The sequence below is a fragment of the Petromyzon marinus genome, chromosome 11, assembly GCF_048934315.1.
Source record: "Petromyzon marinus isolate PM22_M1 ecotype Great Lakes invasive population chromosome 11, UKy_Petmar_22M1.pri1.0, whole genome shotgun sequence".
Classification (NCBI taxonomy): domain Eukaryota; kingdom Metazoa; phylum Chordata; class Hyperoartia; order Petromyzontiformes; family Petromyzontidae; genus Petromyzon; species Petromyzon marinus.
Window position 1 is genome coordinate 5,006,356 of NC_133677.1, and position 7,988 is coordinate 5,014,343.

Here is a 7,988-nt window from a genome sequence, read left to right on the forward strand (position 1 = left end):
TTATTTGAACATACTTCACCATGCTGGTCAGCACAGGATGCTGAAGGTGGCGAGTGTAGTGCAGTACAATAATGCATTTTGATGCACTGCCCTCTGCTGTTATTATGCATGGTGGTCACCCACCCAAGCACTTTCCAGGCTCAAACCTGCTGAGCGTCTGAGATCTGACGAGGCCGCGTGCAGTCCGGATGATTTGATCATAAGTTCGCAGTACATGATTTATATATATATATCTGTACTGAATATAGAGGGTGGCCCAAAAGTCAGGACGCATAGGGTTAACATTTATTGTAATACTGGCAGTAACAAAATGTAATTGTTTATTCTTTACGATTATATTTTATATATCATCATTATTAATATGTATGTTTCTTATTCAATTTCAGATAACATGAAGTACAATTAATCGAGGCAAAACATAATTGATTCATGTCATCTGGAACAAAAAGTCCTAATTTCAATCTTTTTAATCTAACCCAAAAAAACTCTATTTGGTTAGAGGTCGATTAAAAAAATCGCAAAAAAATGTTTTTTGTCTTCTTGCTGACAGGTAGAAGAAAATGAATTCATACCAGCTGGTTTTCATCAACTGACAAATCCAAATAGAAAATAAGGACAAAAACACATGTTTTTTCCATCAAATGTTACATTCTCAGTTGAGCGTCGAAAACACGAAATCACCTCTTGAACTTTGTTCTTCTGCCGACAAACAAACTCAGAAGACCCTTATCTGGCAGCGCACGCGATCATCGGTGTTTCTTCTATTCCTCTTCAGCTGGGCCCCTCCTTGCGTCACGCAGCACGACATTCTGACCAGCCCCCTTCATCCGTCTCATCCACGTGCCCTGATTGCCTTCCCACCACTCTCTCTCTCTCTAGCCCGAGGCCAACACCTTCAACCAAAACAAGAAAACACCTCCAACCTCATTCATCGCAGTCATGCGACGGCTTTCAAGGCCAGCCACTGTTAGCACACAAACGAGTAATGTTTCTCAAGCGACTGAATGCGGACGAAAGGGCTTTTATTTGTAATTGCGAGATGCGCTTGTTGCGTTGCGTGCGGCGATTTGTTTTCTCCATCTCTCAAAGTCATCCTACGCAACGCGAGAAGCTCCCGAGCGAGTGCGTGTTCGAGTGTTTAGGCAACGCCGCGTCTCCTGTGGAAATTTTCCAACGCCTCTCTCGACAACGCTGTGGAGTGGTGGTACGCCCGCCTGTCAGATCGAGTCCGCCATTGTGGCCGTCTTGGGTGCCGTTAAAAAAAAAATAACAATATTGCACGGCAATTAATTCTCAATTCAGAAGGCGCTCCAAAAAAAAAAAGTGCCGTCTCATCGGGGCCACGCCAAGGCAGAAGAAAGGAAAAAAAACCGTGTCGTGCGTGCGCCTGCGAATTCGTCAATAAGGTCATCACACGAACGTGAAGGTTGCACGCAGAGAAAACCATACATAACAGCTTCATCTTGGGTGATTGGTGAGACAGTCGTGGCATCTTCGTGACACTGATGGATTTGCTCACGGAATGAAGACAATTCGTGCAATTACTCACGATTGCACCCAGACACAAAGGTGCTGACAAAAGGCACTCACGTAAATAAATTAATATGAGGGCAAGTGGCATGATTTCGTGCACACATTTCGGACACCTTTAACTGTCCGTGTGATTGTTTTGAATAATCCTTAAAGTGGCGTTTCACTTGACCAGAGTAAGTCAAAGGAATAGGGCTGTAAATTCAGATATATGGGTATATAATGTTGTCCACCTTTCTTGGTGGGGATTAAATGTTCGTAAGTTACCACAGCGGTGACGGATGTACGCGGACGACCTGACTCTGTTATCCATGTCGAGGTGGTGGCGGTTCATTCAGATTCATTGACTTGGTTCCAAAAAAAAAGCCACACTAAGTAAAACTTAACACAATAAACAAAAGGATGATTTTGAAGTGTTTTTTATTTATTTATGAAACCAGATGGGAATAATGTAAATTAAGATATAAGAGCGACAATCTGAAAAATGATTAAATAAAGAGGACAAGAGCGGGTTGGAGTGCTTAGGGAAAAGCTCAAGTTCATGTACGTACTGTACGTACTGTATGTTGAACTTCTTTCGCACCATACGTAGCCAACCGCGCTAATCGGAGGTGCGGGCGACAGGGACGACAAACTAAACACAAATGCAGTACTATCGTACCAATATATATTTTAAAAAAAAGTACGTTTGTAAGCAATCCGTAGCTACCTGCTGTAACATATCGATCCAAAAACATGGATCATTAACTCGTAAAACGGAACAAGATAACTTCAAAGCACGCAAAAGGAAGCATCGGAAAGATGCGTGCTTGGAATGACGCTGAGAGGAGAGAAAGGGGAAAGGCGTGGATTTAGAGAAGGCGCGCAGGCTGGAGAAAACCTCTTGACCGTCAAGAAAACCAAGGTGAGCTCGCAGAACTCGTCGCGGGAAGGGGGATAATGGCTGGGGCTCAAACAACGCAACAACGCGGCAGCCAACGGAGGGAATGTGCCCAGGAGATCGTCCACCGAAGATGTGTAAACATCGTCACTAGGGAGACAAAGGCGGCCGGGCGTGGTGTTGGCCACCCACCCCCTCGTGTGCCTTCATAGGTGCTCGCTAACAGCATTTGCCCCATCAGTCTGTTGCAGGCTATACGGGGGATCTTTGTCTTTGTTTCTTTGGATGTGCTCGGTGGAATATTACATCAGAGGAGATGGTAGTCGTCTGGAGTAGGCCTTTATCTAGCAGTGGATTAATCGTGTGTGATGACGCCGTGCTATTTTTTTCTGAATGAGCGTATCGCATAGTTAGAATGTTCGTGCTGCGTGCTCCAAAACGGAGTTAAACTCTGATCTCTTCCGCTGATAATTCTGCTATTTCGGTTGGCGTGACTGCGGCGCGACACCGAGGATTGAATAATGCGTGACGTGTTTCTGCTATAGGGCAAAAATAGGGGCCTTTAATGCAATGCAAAACATTTACCGCATCCCGTGAAAGCAAAAATATGCGTCAACCTCACGCACCTTGAGGCTCCAATGCCCTTTTTTTCCCCGTGGAGGTGGCTACAGGTCACATTCCTGGCAACCGCAGCAGAATTTTTTTTCCATTCCAGTTTATACCTACCTGGCCGCCCACTGAAGAAAAAAGAAGCCCATTTCCCCCCCTATAAGGAAACCATTTCCACTTTTTGTGTGGATTTTGTGCGGATTTTTTGGGTGGCACGGCGTGAGCAGAAGGGAGCGGGTTGGGATTATTTTCTTCCTTTCACTTACATTGATCGCGAGCGCGTTCTCGCGATCAATTGTTTCCCGTTGGACGGTCAGCGTCTGTGTACTAAGTCGCAGCTTGTTATTGTTCTTGAGCTCTCTGATACGTCATCTTCTTATCAGCACACGCCGCCTCTTGAAAGACATTATTTACGGGTAAGCGAACACGTAAATGAACGCGACTGCCACTTAAGCTTTTGTCCGCCACTGACATATTGCAAGTTTTGTAAACAGGGTTTGTGCCTTTCAACTTTTGGAGAAATATACCGTCCGAAACATGCACGAAGAATGTTAAGCGCGATAAACGCTGCTAATTGTTCGCAGGGAGTTTCACAAGGGGTGGAAAGCCACATTATGTCAATCACAACACAGGATTTAGTTTCCATACACACAAGCAAATGCTTTAATTTGCAATCGGCCATCAAACATTAAACCCATTTAAAAAATAACAACCCAGACTTGGAGCAGTGGTTGCAGCGGTGCAGTGCAACCTGCCATAAACTCATCACCTGAGTTTCACTCCTGGCCATGGCTAATATCAGTGGCGAGTGATATTTGAACCGTTTCTGGATTTCCCCTTTCTCCGCAACCCGCTCTCTGCAGCATGGCGAAGTATGGTCAAACACGCCCCCATGGTCGAAGTGACCTGGGGAGGCGTTCATCAACCAGCGGATTGACAAAAGGTCTGCAGATAATGCTCATACGATTTTAAAATATCGTTGCAAAAAAAAACAGGACTGGGCAGGTATTGTCTGATGCGCGTGACAGCGTGCGGGGCTGACACACTACAGGAAAGTTCCCCGGTGCACAATGGGAAATGATCCCGGGCTAAGACAAGGGTTTAACTGGGAACTTTGACAAAGGAGGATATTGTTTTGTTAATCTTTCACCGTAACCCAGCAGCAAGAGTGCTACATGATTTCTGACACAAACCCATTATTATGTTGCATTAAATTGTTATGTAACAATAGGAGCCATTGTGGAACAGAAAAAAAGTATTATTACCCGAAGTTTCGGAAATCGCTGCATAGTTGAAATGAATTCGTGGGATTATTTTAAAATTTCGACTTAATCTTTCCCGACCCCTCTGTGTCACGTTGCGTCTATTCTGTCGCTTGTTGAAGCGCTTTGCGTACGGCAGAACGACCGACGGGTTTTGTTTCGAACGACGTGATTGTGGATTTTGCTGATGTCACCTCGATAATGGCGCTGCTGAGGGTGCAGAACGCTAAAAAAAAAGAGACAAATCAACTCCAAGTGCATCTCTGCACGGTGTCCCTTTTTTTGTATCAGTTCGTGTGTTGTCTTGCAGCGGCACGACAATATTTCACCATTGCCCCTGGGTGCCGGTTAACAGGCATCCCACGTCTGACCTTAACATTCCCTTGCAGCCATAGTCAATTGGTATCATTAAAGTCCCCTTGTCCTAGCTCTCAGTCTAAAATACCCTACAGCCTTAAGCCCAGAGTATTTTTCGAGATTAGCAGATGTGATGGCTGTAATTAGCCCGAGACTAAAGGTTAATTAACAAATGCATATTTATTTTCGATCGCAATTTGCGACGCACTGTCCTCGCACTGTGTTTATCTCGCTGCCGGCATTCTTATTTATTATTGCACAAATATTTTAACCTTTTTTTCAATCTGCACAATGCATATATATGTCTGGCTCAGGTAGCTTTCAAAGGCATACACATCCGTGCCTCTCATCTAAACTAACTTTCATTACCCTAACCTTAAGTCGGGCGATTTGGGAATATCAGGGTTAATCACTGTAATTAGCCTGAGGTTAAACGTTAATTAGCAAGATATATTATTGTAACGAAGTAGTGTTTCCCCCTCCCCGTCATTGATCTTGCCGTCATGTGTTCAAATGGCAACTTTAACAACAAAAACAACAAACAAACCTTACACTAAAACCGGCAGCGTTATTTAGATGAAGCATTGTCCAAACGATTGTTTTCAATCTGTACTTTGCATCTGTGATTCATGGTCGCGAAAAAAACTGGGGGGCTCAGTGAGCTTTAAAAATACATATCAGACGTGTTGGGGGGGGTTCTGGTGGGTGGTGGTGGTGGGTGGTAGTGGGGAGCGGTGGTGGAGAGCGGTGGTGTAGCGGTTAGCGCACTGTGCTATGAACCTGGCGACCCGGACTCGATTCCCGCTGACGGCCAACACCCAGTGACGATTATCTGAGCTGATCCTGCGCCTCCCCTAGGTCGATTCAGCCTCAAATGAGTACCTGGTGCGGTGTGTAAACATCGCCACAGAGGAGACAAAGGCGTTCGGGCGTGGTGCTGGCCACCCACCCACTCGTGTGCCGTGCCGGCCTTCATAGGTGCTCGCTAACAGCACTTGCCCCAACAGTCTGCTGAGGCTATACGGAGGATCTCTGTCTGTTGTCTGGTTTGTTGTCGCTGTTGTCATTGTTGTTAATTTGCGCTCTTTAAACGCTTAGGAAGCCCAAGCGGCGGCCAAACAAACAACAAAAAAACTGCCCGTGTCGCGTGCGGATTTCGCACAGCTCATGGACACAGACGGGCGCCTCGCTACTTAGGCAGGTATGTGTTAAGCTCGGCTGATGTTACGTGTCAGACCAGATCACGAAGGCACGATCTCCTGCCCCGCTCCCCCCCCTCCTCCCTCCTCCTCCTCTTCTCGCCGCCGCCGCCCCGAGGCACGCACACTCTTCCACACGCGCACGCGCACGCACGCACACGCACACACACGCACACACACACGCGCACCTGCTTGGCACCCCCTCGCGAAGGTGACGTCGAGTCACGCAAACTTCTCGTGCGCATTTCTCTCTCCGCCTGAAAATGCCACCGTCGACATTTCGGGGGTGGGAGGGGTGTGGGGGGTGGGGTTGGTGTGGATGGAGTCCTCTGTGCATCAGATAGAAACAACAACAACAACAAAGCGTTTAAACTTTACGTACGAAAGCCCTTTGTTTGTGGGTTGTCATTGTTTTTGTGTTCGTGTGCGTGAAGGTGAAGTTTGACCGTCAATAGTTGCGCGCGCGCTCGTGTATGCATTCTGTTTGTGCGAGGAGAGCGGTGGTGCAGCGGTTGGCGCTCTGCGATCATCTAAAAGCGGTGGCTTGCTTTTGAATGCTGACTGTGGCTAACATCTCAGTGGCGAGGTTTACTTGGGCCTCACATGGCTTGACTCGGACTGAAATGCGTAGAGTGGTTAGCGGGGTGTGGAAAATATTGAGCACTGGGAAGACAAAGGTGTCCGGGAGTGGAGCTGGCAATGCTATCCCCTCGGACGCCACCCTGGCCTTGCTAGGCATTGCTCAACTCCACGCCTCAGGGTCATGGTCATTTATGTCTGTTAAATGTTGTGCGCATTGTAAATTGCATTATTACTTGTGACAACACCTTCCCCAACATATACGTTAATTGCAGAATGTTTCTTCGTCGGCAAAAATATTGGTCAAAGGCCTGAATTGCAATGTCATTGATGCCATGCAAGTAAAATTGAAGTCTCAAATGTTGATTTACTTTTCTCTTGCTTTTCATATACAGCACTCTGCAGATGCATTGTAGTCTCTCTTGAGCAAGCAGGAGTTCAGCGTTTGTTGTGAATTGTTGAATCATTTGGTATAGTCCAGTATCACCACAATCATCATCATCTACACCCATGATAAATACACTGCTGGATGAAAGCCTTTTCCAAGCCATCGCCTGGATTAATAGCAGACACTTAAAATAACCTAGGAGCAATACGCTATGCACGGTATTGTTATATCGTACAGGTATCTTTGTACAAAACAGGTTTCGTAAAAAAAAATGAATGAGCTCTCAAAGTGGATGTTGATCTTCGCATTAAGCATCAATAGAAGGATTTGTATGCAGCTACAAGTGTGGCTGTCGGGTAGACTGCACTGATACTTTGAGCCCTAACATTTATGTGCCATGCATAAAACTTGAACTTCCAGCAATTGGCTTTGGAGCAACGCAACTTTGGCGCTGTTAAGCGCCTATCCTTCCGAAGGTTCAACTCCTCACGGCCGTTCCTCATGTACACAGGGAGTCAGTGCCAGAGTAGAACACACAAGAGCAGATCGTATGAATACTCATTTTAATCAGAGTTTAACGTTTGTTTCTTGGTTTGTTTTTTACATTGAGTCGTGTGAGTTATTTTGTATCCCCCCCCCCCCCCTTCTTTCAACAAGTGCATGCTATGGGCCTGAGGATTTGTATTATGAGGCACTTATGTCGTGTATGTATGTTGAACTTCTTTAGCACCGTACGTAGCCTACCACGCTAGTCGGAGGTGCAGGGGAAGGACAGCAAATTAAACACATGAAGTTGGAACAAACAAAAACATTTTTCAAACCTAATGTAAGAACTTTGGTATATCATTAAATTGTCCAGGGCAGGCCCACCAACAGACAAACGGATCCATGGTATTAGTGACGTCTTTGGGTTTGTATTTCAATAGACTTTCACTTTAAATCCCTTGCTTCAAATCCATAATTATGTGATTCCTATGTTAAATTAGTGACATTACCTTAACCATTGCGGTGGCACCGTGGAGAGACGAAAACTACCTTGCTTGATAGATTGCAGCTCGTGGGTTGGATTCTGACTCTTGACGCCTATATATTTGAAATTTCCATGTTTGTGTGGATTTTTATCCAGGTCCTCTGGGTTTTCCCTCCACATTTAGAAGCATGCGTTGCGAATATTTGGCTGCTGT